The sequence below is a fragment of the Amblyraja radiata genome, chromosome 27 (genome assembly GCF_010909765.2).
Source record: "Amblyraja radiata isolate CabotCenter1 chromosome 27, sAmbRad1.1.pri, whole genome shotgun sequence".
NCBI lineage: Eukaryota > Metazoa > Chordata > Chondrichthyes > Rajiformes > Rajidae > Amblyraja > Amblyraja radiata.
This window is the reverse complement of record NC_045982.1, coordinates 17029780-17043918: the sequence shown is the minus strand read 5'-3', so window position 1 is coordinate 17043918 and position 14139 is coordinate 17029780.

Genomic DNA, 14139 nt, shown 5'->3' with positions numbered 1-14139 from the left:
TTGTGAAATTCTCTGCCTCAGAGGGTGGTGGAGGCAGGTTCTCTGGATGCTTTCAAGAGAGAGCTAGATAGGGCTCTTAAAAATGGTGGAGTCAGGGGATATGGGGAGAAGGCAGGAATGGGGTACTGATTGGGGATGATCAGCCATGATCACATTGAATGGCAGTGCTGGCTCGAAGGGCCGAATGGCCTACTCCTGCACCTATTGTCTATTGTCTATTAAGGGCGAACAAATCTTCATTCATTGCAAGCACATTGCTGGCTAACAAATCATTTATTGCAAGCACATTAAGGGTTAACAACTTTTAGTTATACAGATATTGTTGTTGGAATGAAATTCATTGATCAACTCTTCAAAAATCACAATATACCCAGAACTGTTCCTATCGTAAGATCTTTATGTGTTTAATATTAATTGGTCAACAGAATATCATTTTCATTGTGACCACAAGCTGATTAGTTCAGAGAAATATATCAGACAAGTAGGAAGTATGTACAATGAAAGGAGGGAAGAAGCAAAATTGAATTTTCCCACTTAAATGTAATCTAGAATCAGGAATCACGTGTGATTAATTATCATGTGCATCAGTTTTACCTTCAAGCTACAAACTCAACATTTGGTGGCAGCAGTTTAGGAAGGATGGCAAGATCATCCACCAAAACTCATCGCTCATCAAATCACTACCGTTGTACGAGATGCTGGGGAGACCACATTTGGTGTATTCTGTGCAGTTCTGGCTTTAGCAAGAATGTCATTAAGCTATAAAGGATTTCGAAAAGATTCACCAGGATGACACCAGGATTTGAGCGCTTGAATTATGAGAGGTTGGATAAACTGGGAGTTTATTTCCTTAGGGCAAGGTATGCAGAGCTGTGACCATATCCAAGTATATAAAATCCTAAATAAGGTGAATCGTCAGTCTTTTTCCAGGATGGAGGAATGGCTTTGTTGCTCTTGGAATGGAGGAAGATGGGATGGGGGGGGGGGGGGGGGGGGGGGGGGGGGAAGGGGGGTAGCTTTTCATTATGTGTGTGACAATAAGCTAAACTGAACTAAAACAAAAGCTGGGGAGTACTACATGAGTGAATGGATAGGGTAGGTAGAAGGAAACGTTTCTCCACAGCAAAAGCATCTAAAACCAGAACAGAATGAGCAACGTCTTCTGAGAAAGAGCTTTTTCACCCATAGGATGGTTGAGATCTGCAAGTATGGGTGGTGAAGACAGGTACTCACATAATATTTAACAATCCAGTTTGAATCACCAGTGCAAAGAAAGCCAAAATCTAGGTGCTCAGAAATGGGGTAATATAAATGGTTCTTGACAGTCAGGTTGCAAGTGATAGGCTCTCCGACTCTATGCCGCTACACAACTTTTAGTGTTTGTTTTGTAATGTTGTCGTTACGGCTGACAGCCTGAAGCAAAGATCATAGAGGAGCAAGATAAACCACTCTCCGAAAAACGCGTAGTATGACGCGTGTGATTGTCGACGCCATTTTTTGAGGCATTTTGTTGGGCTTCCCCCCACACTGTCATGGCGTCCTTATCTAAATCTTCACATCACTGCTCTGCTATCAATTGTTCTAATCGTAAATCTAAACGACCCGACCTGTCAATCTTTAGGTTCCCCAATAAAAAAGAAAGGTGAGAAAATATTATTATTATTTTCAGTCGATATTCTGTCGTGAAAATGTTATTTTCTGTTCTCCCATCAACGGCCATTGGGAAACTAGGTTTGTCGGTACATTAGAAAGTTATTAGACTTATTTTTAATAGATCTTTACTTACCATAATAATAAAGACAATTTTAACACTTCTGTACGTTTTTGGTTTTGTTCTTGTAAGGGATTGGTCTCCAAAATATGGCCCGCGGGACACATTGGGTGCAATGGTGGGCCGGGGGGTTCGGCGGCGGCCGCAATCAAAGATAGGAGAGGAGATCTGCTCTATAATCTTTGGTCGGAATGGGACGGCTGCGCGTTATAATGTGTTATCGTTCCACTCCCTCTCCCCGTTCTCCCTGTCCCCCTTCTCCCTCTCCCCCCTTTTCCCCTTCTCCCTCTCCCCCTTTTTCCCCTTCACCCTCACCCCCTTCTTCCTCTCCCCCCATCTCCCTCTCCCCCTTCTCCCTCTCTTCTCTCGATCTCTCTCTCCCCTCTCTTCTCTCGATCTCTCTCTCTCTCCCTCTCTTCTCTCTCCCTCTCTTCTCCCTCTCTCCCTCCCTTCCCTCTCTCCCTCCCTTACCTCTTCGTGAGGGCAGCTCTGCTATGCCTTGGGTCCAAAAGAGGATAGAAAGAAAATACTTAATGGTCTTTGTAAGAAGATTTTAATAAGCTCTTCTACATTTAAGGTAAATTGACATATTAGAGGCAAAAAGCATCTTCAACATACAGGTTTTGTAACTCTCCACACAACTGAAAACAATTGCATTTAAGTGACATATCATCCATTGTTCAGGCATGTAGTTATGATCATCTTTTTTCTTATTAGTTAATCCTAAATGATATCTCCTGAAATTTCAGATGTCAACAGTGGGTCCAGAATATTCGTCGACAAGATCTCCTGCACCGAACTGCAGAGTATTTGTCAAATAACTGCTGTCTTATGTACATTGTGTGAAATTGTGATTTGTTAACTGCACAAAACTAATGCAAATGGCGATATATTTATTATTGTATCTACGTTGGACATTTTGCTCTTTGGTGTCAGAACGCGGGGTGGGAGATTGCAACCTTCACGTGGTCCGCCCTGTTTCGACAAATCCAATCAACCTGGTGTGCACAGTCAAATAAGATCAAATAGAACAAGTTGTCCTACAACTTTAGGCTGTGCACGCCATACGCAAGAAGAAGAAGAAGAAGTGTCAGAACGCAGTCTGAAGAAGGCTTCCGACCTGCAACATCACCTATTCCTTTTCTCCAGAGATGCTGCCTGACCCACTGAGTTACTCCAGCATTTTGTGTCTATCTCTGTTTAGATTGGGCTCGTGGGTGGAGATTGCGGTTGGTCTGGTGATCTAGAACGAGGGCCAAAGTCTCAGAATATGGGTCATGATATTTAGTAATGAGACAAGGAGCAGTTTCTTCACTCAAGGGCTGGGAATCTTGGAATTCTTTATCGCGTGAGATGGTGGAAGTCGAGTCCTTGAAAGGAGAGATATTTTTTTTCAAATACGAAAAGGATGAAGGATAATGGAGAGAATGTGGGAATAAGGTGTTGAGTTGCAGGATCAACAATAATCTTACTGATGGTGGTTTGAACTTAGATGGCTTATCCTTGCTTCTATTTCTTACAGAGATACAGCGCGGAAACAGGCCCTTTGGCCCACCGCGTCCGCATTGACCAGCGATCCCCGCACACTAACACCATCCTACACACACTAGGGACAATTTACACTTATACCAAGCCTACAAACCTGTATGTCTTTGGAGTGTGGGAAGAAACCGAAGATCTCGGAGAACACCCATTCAGTCACGGGGAGAATGTACGAACTCTGTACAGACAGCACCCACTGTAAGGCAGCAACTTTACCGCTGCACCACCATGCCGCCCTTAATCCACGAGGGCACTAGGTTACAATAAACTTCCTACATATTCCAGGAATGCATCTCATAAAAATGGGAGAGGTTTAAATGCATTGTAAAATCTGCTCTCAGTTTCCTAGATCGGTATTGCTCTAATGGCCTCTTTGTATCATTTTCTTTGATTTAAACCATCCATTGTTCTGCATTTAGATTTTATTTTTTCCCCTGTGGATCACAAGGCACTGTTTGTTTCAGGGGTGACTAATCTCCAGCGTAATTTGACAAGACAGCCAAGAGGGCAAACACAGGCAGTTCAGAGCTGCTGCCTGTATTCGCATGAGAGAACAAGAATGAGACCAAGTTGTTTTTTGCAGATCATCAACCCCTGACTGATGTTATCAATGCCGATGGTGACTCAAGGAGACTCAACCAGGTGGTGGTTTACAAAGGTCCATGCCCATTGTTCCTCATGGCATACCACCAGCCTCAACAGATCACCTAGTCATAGAGTCTCACAGCGTAGAAGCAGGCCCTTCAGCTCAACTTGCCCACGCTGGCCAACATGTCCCATCTACACTAGTCCCACATGCCTGCATTTGGCCCATACCCCTCTAAACCTGTCCTAACCATCAAATAACCTAAAAGAACTGTCATATGAGGAAAGATTTAAAAGACTAGGCTTGTATTCACTGGAGTTTAGAAGGATGAGGGGGGTCTTATCATATTGTTTACAATGTACTATGTTTACAGATTCTGTTGTGCTGCTGAAAGTAAGAATTTAATTGTGCTATATGGGACAAGCTAGATGCAGGAAATTGTTCTACATGACAATAAAACACTCTTGTTAGATGCAAGGGGATCTTATAGAAACATATAAATGAATAAAAAGACTGAACAAGCTAGATACAGGAAAAATGTTCCCAATGTTGGGCGAGTCCAGAACCAGGGGCCACAGTCTTAGAACAAAGGGGAGGCCATTTAAGACAGGTGAGAAAAAACGTTTTCACCCAGAGAGTTGTGAATTTGTGGAATTCCCTGCCACAGAGGGCAGTGGAGGCCAAATCACTGGGTGGATTTAAGAGAGAGTTAGATAGATCTCTAGGGGCTAGTGGAATCAAGGGATATGGGGAGAAGGCAGGCACGGGTTATCGATTACGGCTGATCAGCCATGATCACAATGAATGGCGGTGCTGGCTCGAAGGGCCAAATGGCCTCCTCCTGCACCTATTTTCTATGTTTCTAGAACACTCATCCAGCAATCCTCGAGCCCACCAGCTCATCCCGTAGTCAATTCATCAGCTTTTCCATAAGAACTTCCATCAGTTCTTCCAAAAGAGTGACAATCATACAATCTCGATTACCCTCAGCCCATCAAGCAGCCCCTTAATTCACCCAGAAGTCTGAACTATTGAATGCTCACTGCATCTCTTTCCATGTCGGCAAGTTAATATCCAGCTGCATGAACCATGGGAAAAGGGAATAAATAGATGCATGTGGTGCAGTGATTTGTGCAGCACTATAGGCCTGGAGACCAAGAGGAGTTCACCATTGAACGGATTTTGAACGGGGGGCTTGAGGCCCCCGACCGAGGAAGAACAAAAGGAAGGGACTTGAACTTTATTTCGCCTTCCATCACAGTGAGGAATGTGTAGGAGTCACTGGTGAATGTCCGTATTAAAATGTGTTTTTGAGTGCTGTTGCTTTTAATTGTATGACTGACCTGGCCAATGAAATTCCTCGTATGTTGCAAAACATACTTGGCAAATAAAATCTGATTATGCTTCTGAAAAGCCTTTCCCTTCCATACTCTTTCCTATCTTTGATCTTTTTGCAGTTGACTGCCTTTCTGTACTTGTTGCAAGAGATTGTCGCAGCATCCAGCATCCTCGGAGAATGTAGAATTAAAGGCAGAGGCAATGCCAGTTTTAAAGATGGTTATTTGCCTCAAGATTGGATTATTGTATCTCCAGAACCTCCCCAGAGGCTCTGGGAGACACAAAGTTCAAGAGGGAACACAAAAAGCCTAATTAGGAAGAATATTAAGAGTAAGATTTTCAATTAAAATACTGTAATTGATGGAACCTTGCCTTTAAATTGGTTCTTGGATGAAACCCTGATGGGTCTCACATTGTCTCTTTAAATTTACTCTCCTTTTCACACTTGCATTAAAACACACAGCCACCGCCATTCACAGTGATACTGCCCGGCAGTCTCATAATTACAGTCAACACAGCCACACAAAATGATGTAAATAAAAATTGTTTTCCTTGTTTAAGAAGTTCAATTTAGAATTATTTGAAATTGTGGGGGTTGGTACAAAATACTTCTGACCCACAAATGTGTTGCTATGAGACATTCACATTTAAAAAATCCATGTCTCAAAAAAAGCAAGAAGGTGCCCATGTTATTTGACCAACTTATCAGATGAATTTAAATATGTAGGTATGTATGCATTAGTTTTGCTCCTAATTCCCTTTTCCAAATCATTAATATATATGGTAAACAGTTGCGGCCCCAACACCAAGCCTTGAGGCAAAAAAATCCAGAAGATTAGTCAAATATGATTTCCCTTTCATAAATCCATGTTGACTTGGACTAATTCTTTTACTGCTATCCAAATGCCCCATTATTACCTTTAATAATTGATTCCAGCATCTTTCACACCACCAAAGCCGGGCTAACTGGTCTGTAATTCCCCGTTTTCTCTCACGCTCCTTTCTTGAAAAGTGGGATAGCATTAGCTATCCTCCAATCCACAGGAACTGATCGTAAATCTATTGATCGTTGGAAAATGATCATATGTATAAATATATATGTATGTGTATATATGCATGTATGTGTATACATGCATGTATATGTATACATGCATGTATATGTATATGTGTGTATATATGTATGTATATATATGTGTGTATGTATATGTGTCTATTTATATGTTCTCTGTTGTTTTTTAAAAAAATTATTGTCTGTAACTGTGGAACTGTACTGCTGCCTGTCTTGGCCAGGACTCTCTTGTAAAAGAGATTTTTAATCTCAATGAGACTTATCCTGGTTAAATAAAGGTTAAATGAAAATGAAAAATGAAATGTATGCATATAAATGTATCCATATGTATGTGTGCATATGTATGTGTATACGTGTGTATGTATGTGTATATATGTATGTGTATATATATGTATGTGTATAAATATATATATATGCATATATTTATTATTACTATATAATTATATATATAATTGCCTTTATGGTTTATGTATATCATCTTACAAGACAAATGAATTAATAGTGATTATTTAAATCAAAGTTGCTTCTGATCCATGAGAATAAACTTTATTATCTCTAACTTGCCTCTCACACACAGACACACATTCATATAAATATATAAAATATAGAAACGTTAAATTTAATTTTGTGCAGTGTGTGTTAAAGCAATACAAGGGAAACTGCACAATACAATGCAAGGGAAACTACGCAAATGAGGGGGCTGTTCCCGCTACAAGATACTCGAGGATCTTTGCTTTGGATCAAAGATTATAGAGGAGCTCTATAATCTTTGCTTTGGATCTCAGCAAGTGGCATACCGGAAGTCGCGTGTCGCATTAAGAAATGGCGGCCGTGACGTTCCGTCACGTACTACACGTCAGTCCATTGGATTTCGGAGGAGTGGTCTATCTTGCTCCTCTGTGATCTTAGGCCTGAAGCTTTTCAGGATTGCTGAGGAAATTGAGACACAAGAGACTGCTGTCACTGAAATTTCAAACAAAGTGAGACTCGACTCTCTGAGTTCCTCCAGCTGTTTAAGAAATGACTGGGGCCCCTGTTTAAATATCAGCCAAACATTGATAAGGATTGATAATCTCGCAGTTACACAAATGGGCTGAGTTAATCCATCCACTCACCACCGCGCCTGCGCCAGCATAGACGAGTGACGCCAGGCCTGAGGGCGGAGCCTGCATGCGTGCGTAACTGGGAGTTTCCATGCATGGGGAGGGTGGGGCCAGAATGCGTGTGTAACAGCGTGATTAAATAGTGCGCTGCCAGTGAGCGTGCATAAGCGCGTGATGGGAAGGGCGGGACCAGCAACCGTACGTCACTGCGTGATAGACGATTCTCCATGCAGGATTGTGGGCTTCAGGTTGAGCCTGAATGTGGTTGGCCTTGAGGAGATGGAGATGGAGATGGAGATGGAGATGGAGATGGAGATGGTGGAGAGGGGCTGCTCCAGCTAGCTCAGTCCTTGAGGTGGTGGTGAAACCCACATTGTTGTTGGGGGGGGAGGAGCTTCAGGATTTTGCTCCAACGAAGGAGGAGAAATGGCCATAAATTTTGAGGAAGGACATTATTAGAATTTAGGAGATTGAGAGGGGATCTTATAGAAACTTACAAAATTCTTAAGGGGTTGGACAGGCTAGATGCAGGAAGATTGCTCACGATGTTGGGGAAGTCCAGGACAAGGGGTCACAGCTTAAGGATAAGGGGGAAATCCTTTAAAACCGAGATGAGAAGAACTTTTTTCACACAGAGAGTGGTGAATCTCTGGAACTCCCTGCCACAGAGGGTAGTCGAGGCCAGTTCATTGGCTATATTTAAGAGGGAGTTAGATGTGGCCCTTGTGGCTAAGGGGATCAGAGGGTATGGAGAGAAGGCAGGTACGGGATACTGAGTTGGATGATCAGCCATGATCATATTGAATGGCGGTGCAGGCTCGAAGGGCCGAATGGCCTACTCCTGCACCTAATTTCTATGTTTCTATTACTATTCAGGAAGTGCAGCGTGGGTTCACCAGGTTAATTCCCGGGATGGCGGGACTGACATATGATGAAAGAATGGGTCAAGTGGGCTTGTATTCGCTGGAATTTAGAAGGATGAGAGGGTATCTTATAGAAACATGTAAAATTCTTAAAGGATAGGCCAGGCTGGATGCAGGAAAAATGTTGGGGGAGCCCAGAACCGGGGGTCACAGTTTAAGAATAAGGGGTAGGGTATTCAAGACTGAGATGAGGAGAAACTTTTTCACCCAGAGAGTTGTGAATCTGTCGAATTCTCTGCCACAGAAGGCTGTGGAGGCCAATTCACTGGATGTTTTCAAGAGAGAGTTAGATTTAGCTCTTAGGGCTAAGGGAATCAAGGGATATGGGAAAAAAGCCGGAACGGGTTACTGATTTTGGATGATCAGCCATGATCATATTGAATGGCGGTGCCGGCTCAAAGGCCTGAATGGCCTACTCCTGCACCTATTTTCTATGTTTCTATTTTTCCAAGTCAGGGTGGTGCATAGGTTGCAGGACAACGTTCAGGTTGTGGCTGTATTTTTAGGCTTTTGTTGCCCCTGCTGTCCAATAAGTCTTGGCAAGTTGCTGCAGTGTCTTTTGTACAAGGTGCAAACTGCTGCCACTGTATGTCAGTGATGGAATACGTTTAGTTTATTATTGTCCCGTGCACAGAGGTACAGTGGAATGGAATACCAATGGATGGGAGGTTGGTTTGTGTGATATCCACAACTCTGCCATGTCTTGCGGCATTGGTGGAGCTATTCTCAAACTTCGGCACATCTGTACAGGTTGTTGAGCATTGTTGGGGACATGCCAAACTTCCTAAGCCTTCGGAGGATGTAGAGGTGTTGGTGTGCGTTCATGGCCACAGCTTCAATGGACAAATTGCAGGTGAAATTTATTGGAAAAAACTTCCGAACTTCTCTATTTCGGCGGCATCAATGCTCCTGGCGGGCATCACAGAGCCATCAAGTGTGGATCCGCTGTCCACAAAGACACGGCGGGCAGGCAGTGGCCAAGTGTGGTAGCAGGCCTGGTGGGCCAATAGGTCATTCGGCCCCTCGAGCCAGCACCGCCATTCAATATGATCATGGCTGATCATCCTAAATCAGTACCCTGTTCCTGCTTTCTCCCCATATCCCTTGATTCAGTTAGCCCTAAGAACTATAACTAACGCTCTTGAAAACATCCAGTGAATTGGCCTCCACTGCCTTCCATGGCAGAGAATTCCACAGATTCACAACTCTCTGGGTGAAAATGTTTTTCCTCATCTCATTCCTAAATGGCCTACCCCTTATTCTTAAACTGTGACCCCCGGTACTGGACTCTCCCAACATCGGGAACATTTTTTCTGCATCTAGCCTGTCCAATCCCTTAAGAATTTTAGATGTTTCTATAAGATCCCCTCTCAGCCTACAAAATTCCAGTGAATATATTCAGTATTCAGTATTTCTTTAATATCATTTTCACTGAGTACTCGCATACACAGAGGATACGAAAAAACGTTACTCGATCAGTTTCCATTCAGTGTAGTTAATAAAAAAAGGATAAATACATAGAGATTTAAAAACAAATTAAAATTACCATGTCTAAAAACAGAAAGTAGGCCTAAAACTTACAATAGAATAAAAACAGACATTCGGACCGACAGTGGCTTTACTTTGACAGGTGCCTAGCTGTCAAAGTATGGACGAGGTTGAATGTGTTGGTGAACGATATTTGGGGAGGGGACACAGTCCGTTAATCAGTCTTATTGCCCGTGGGAAGAAGCTGAGGAGCATCCTGCTGGTTTTGCAGCTGATGCTCCTGTACCTCTTCCCAGATGGCAGAATGGAGAAGATGTGGTGTGATGGGTGACAGGGGTCCTTGATGATGGAGTTGGCTCTACTGATGCTCCGCTTCTTGTAGATCTCCAACAGGAAAGGGAGCGGGGCACCAATGATCCTGCTGGCTGTCTTCACTATCCTGTTGATATAGTTAGTAAGCCTTGCAGCTCCCAAACCAGGAAGTGATGCCGTAGGTCATTATGCTTTCGATGGTGCCCCTGTAGAAGGTCCTTAGATGAGCAGTAGGGAGACCTGCTTTCCTTAGTCTCCGGAGAGGGTGGAGCCACTGCTGAGCTCTTTTGATCACTGCTGTGGTGTTGGTCGTAGAGGTCAGGTCATCCGCCAGGTGGAGTCCTAGGAACTTCACACTGCTGACCCTCTCCACAGCAGCTCCATCAATATGCAGCAGAGTGTGATGTTGTTTTCCAGCTCTCCTGAAGTCGATCACCATCTCCTTAGTTTTTTCCACATTGAGAGTGAGGTTGTGGGATCTGCACCATTCTGGGAGCAGCTCCACCTCCATCCTGTACGCCGACTCATTATTGTCGCTGATGAGACAGGATCCTGGCATAGGTATTCTTCCGGTCGAGATGTGATAGTGCGAGGTTGAGTGTTGTGGAAACTGCGTCCTCTGTGGACCGGTTGGCTCTATGGGGACTAGGAAAAGGGGAGATGCAGCGAGACCTGGGTGTCATGGTACACCAGTCATTGAAAGTGGGCATGCAGGTGCAGCAGGCAGTGAAGAAAGCGAATGGTATGTTAGCTTTCATAGCAAAAGGATTTGAGTATAGGAGCAGGGAGGTTCTACTGCAGTTGTACAGGGTCTTGGTGAGACCACACCTGGAGTATTGCGTACAGTTTTGGTCTCCAAATCTGAGGAAGGACATTATTGCCATAGAGGGAGTGCAGAGAAGGTTCACCAGACTGATTCCTGGGATGTCAGGACTGTCTTATGAAGAAAGACTGGATAGACTTGGTTTATACTCTCTAGAATTTAGGAGATTGAGAGGGGATCTTATAGAAACTTACAAAATTCTTAAGGGGTTGGACAGGCTAGATGCAGGAAGATTGCTCCCGATGTTGGGGAAGTCCAGGACAAGGGGTCACAGCTTAAGGATAAGGGGGAAATCCTTTAAAACCGAGATGAGAAGAACTTTTTTCACACAGAGAGTGGTGAATCTCTGGAACTCCCTGCCACAGAGGGTAGTCGAGGCCAGTTCATTGGCTATATTTAAGAGGGAGTTAGATGTGGCCCTTGTGGCTAAGGGGATCAGAGGGTGTGGAGAGAAGGCAGGTACAGGATACTGAGTTGGATGATCAGCCATGATCATATTGAATGGCGGTGCAGGCTCGAAGGGCCGAATGGCCTACTCCTGCACCTAATTTCTATGTTTCTATAAACCGGTCCACAGAAGGTAGTTGAGGCCAGTTCATTGGCTATATTTAAGAGGGAGTTAGATGTGGCCCTTGTGACTAAAGGGATCAGGGGGTATGGAGAGAAGGCAGGGATGGGATACTGCGTTGGATGATCAGCCATGATCATATCAAATGGCGGTGCAGGCTCGAAGGGCCGAATGGCCTACTCCTGCACCTATTTTCTATGTTTCTATAAGCAAACTGCAGTGGGTCTAGGTCGGCAGGGAGACAATTTTTAATATGCTGCAAAACCAGCCGCTCAAAGCACTTCATTAGTATGGGTGTGAGAGCCACTGGACAAAAGTCATTGAGACAGGCTGGGTTGGGTTTCTTCGGGACAGGAACGATGGTGGCAGTTTTAAGACAGTTGGGCACTACTGCCTGGCTGAGTGAGATGTTAAAAATGTCTGTAAAGACATCTTTTAGTTGCTCAGCACAATCCCTTAAAATGCATCCAGGGATGTTATCCGGCCGTACACAAAATTGCTGGGGAAACTCAGCGGGTGCAGCAGCATCCATGGAGCGAAGGAAATAGGCGACGTTTCGGGCCGAAACCCTTCTTCAGACTCTTCTGTACCTTCGATATTCCAGCATCTGCAGTTCCCTTTTGAACAACATGTTATCCGGCCCTGCAGCTTTGCGTGAATTGATGCTGGCAAAGGCCTTTTTAACTCCGGCTGTGGACAGCCTGAGTGACTGGTCGCTGGGTGATGGCAGGAGTGCTTGTATCTGGGTGGTATTTTTAACCTCAAACCGTGCGTAAAACTCGTTCAGTTCATCTGGTAGAGAGGGGTCGTTTTGGCATATCCGCAGCGGGGGAGGCTTGTAGTCAGTGATGGTATGAAATCCCTGCCACAAGTGACGTGTGTATTTGTCATTTGTGAAGTGGCTATTAAGTTTTTGTACATACCATGTCTTCGCTTCCCTGATCCCCCGGGATAGGTTACTCCGTGCCAGTTTGTATGCTGCGTTGTCCCCAGATTTGAATGCAGCATTCCGGACTCTCAGTAGAGAACAAACTTCCCCAGTTAGCCAAGGATTCTTGACGGTTTTAACCACCGTCATATCATCAATGCATTTATTGATGTATCCGATGACGGATATATTCTTGGAGGTCAATGCCACTGTCACATGTTGCTGCCTCTCTGAAAATGGCCCACTGTGTGGTTTCAAAACAGTCTTGCAGTGCTGCGGTAGCTCCCTGTGGCCATATTCTGAATTATTTGACCATTGGCCTGTCCTGTTTCACACTGGGCCTGTATGCAGGTGTGAGCATAACCGCCAGGTGGTCAGAGTTGCCGATATGGGGGAGGGGGGCTGCTTTATATGCATCTTTGATGTTTGTGTACACCAGGTCTAGTTTGTTCTTTCCCCTGGTTGCAATGTTCACATGCTGGTAGAATTTAGGCAGAACAGATGTTAGACTCGCCTTGTTGAAATCTCCAGCTGCCATGAAGAAAGCATCGGGATGTTCCCTATGCTGCTCACTGATGTTGTTGTAGAGCTCTGTCATAGCGTCCTTCACGTCCGCGCTCGGTGGTACACAGACGGCCGTTATATGAAGACTGCCGTTAGCTCTCTCGGTAAGTAGAAGGGTCGGCATTTCACAGTCATTAGCTCTACGTGGGGTGAGCAGTAAGTGGAAACCACCACGGCATCCCGACACCACGATCTATTAACATACACAGCCAGACCGCCCCCCCCATGACTTACCAGCCAGTGAAGCTACTCTGTCAGCTCTGTGTAGCATTAGCCCCTCCAGCTGGATCGCAGCAACCGTGATGTTCTGGTTCAGCCAGGTCTCCGTAAGGATGTAGACGCAGCAGTTCTTCACGCTACGTTGACTAGCTCTCCACACTCTGATGTAATCCATATTGTTGTCGAGGGAGCGGACATTTGCCAACATGAATGTAGGCACTGCTGGTTTATATGGATTAGCGTCCTGCTACAGGTGATTCCTCACCAATGTTGTTCCAGATGCAGCTGCGGCTTTCCGTGGGCCTATACGGCGCAGAAGTCCCAGCTCGCCCAGAACGCTCCGTAAGTGTTTGTTACAGCAAGAAGCTTTGTTGTGAGTGTCCAACAGAAACTGTTGCTCATATTGCCGCACATACATACTCTCTCTCATCACACATTCTACAGTCACACCACTCGCTCCAATAACACGAGAAAGCACTGAATTTTCACTGAGAGAGGCCACTGCAAACACTGGTCGTGCTGCCATCTTGTCCCTGATATATGTTCAGTCAATCCATAGTTACACCATATGTTAGTCCTGCCATCCAGGAAATTAACCTGATGAACCTATGCTGCACTCCCCAAATAGCAGGAATAGGAAGGAATAGACATACTGGTCACCCTGCTAGTTTCATTGTTCATCTCCCTTCTTTATCACCTCGTCCACAGCCAACAATGGACCAATGGACAACTCCCTCAATAGCAGGAATGTCCTTCTTCAATTTAGGAGACGAAAACTACACATAATACTCCAGGTGTGGTCTCACCAGGTCGCCTGTACAACTGCAGTAGGACCTCTTGCTCCAATACTCATATTCTCTTGCTATGAAGGCCCAACATGCCATTTGTTTTCTTCACTGCCTGCT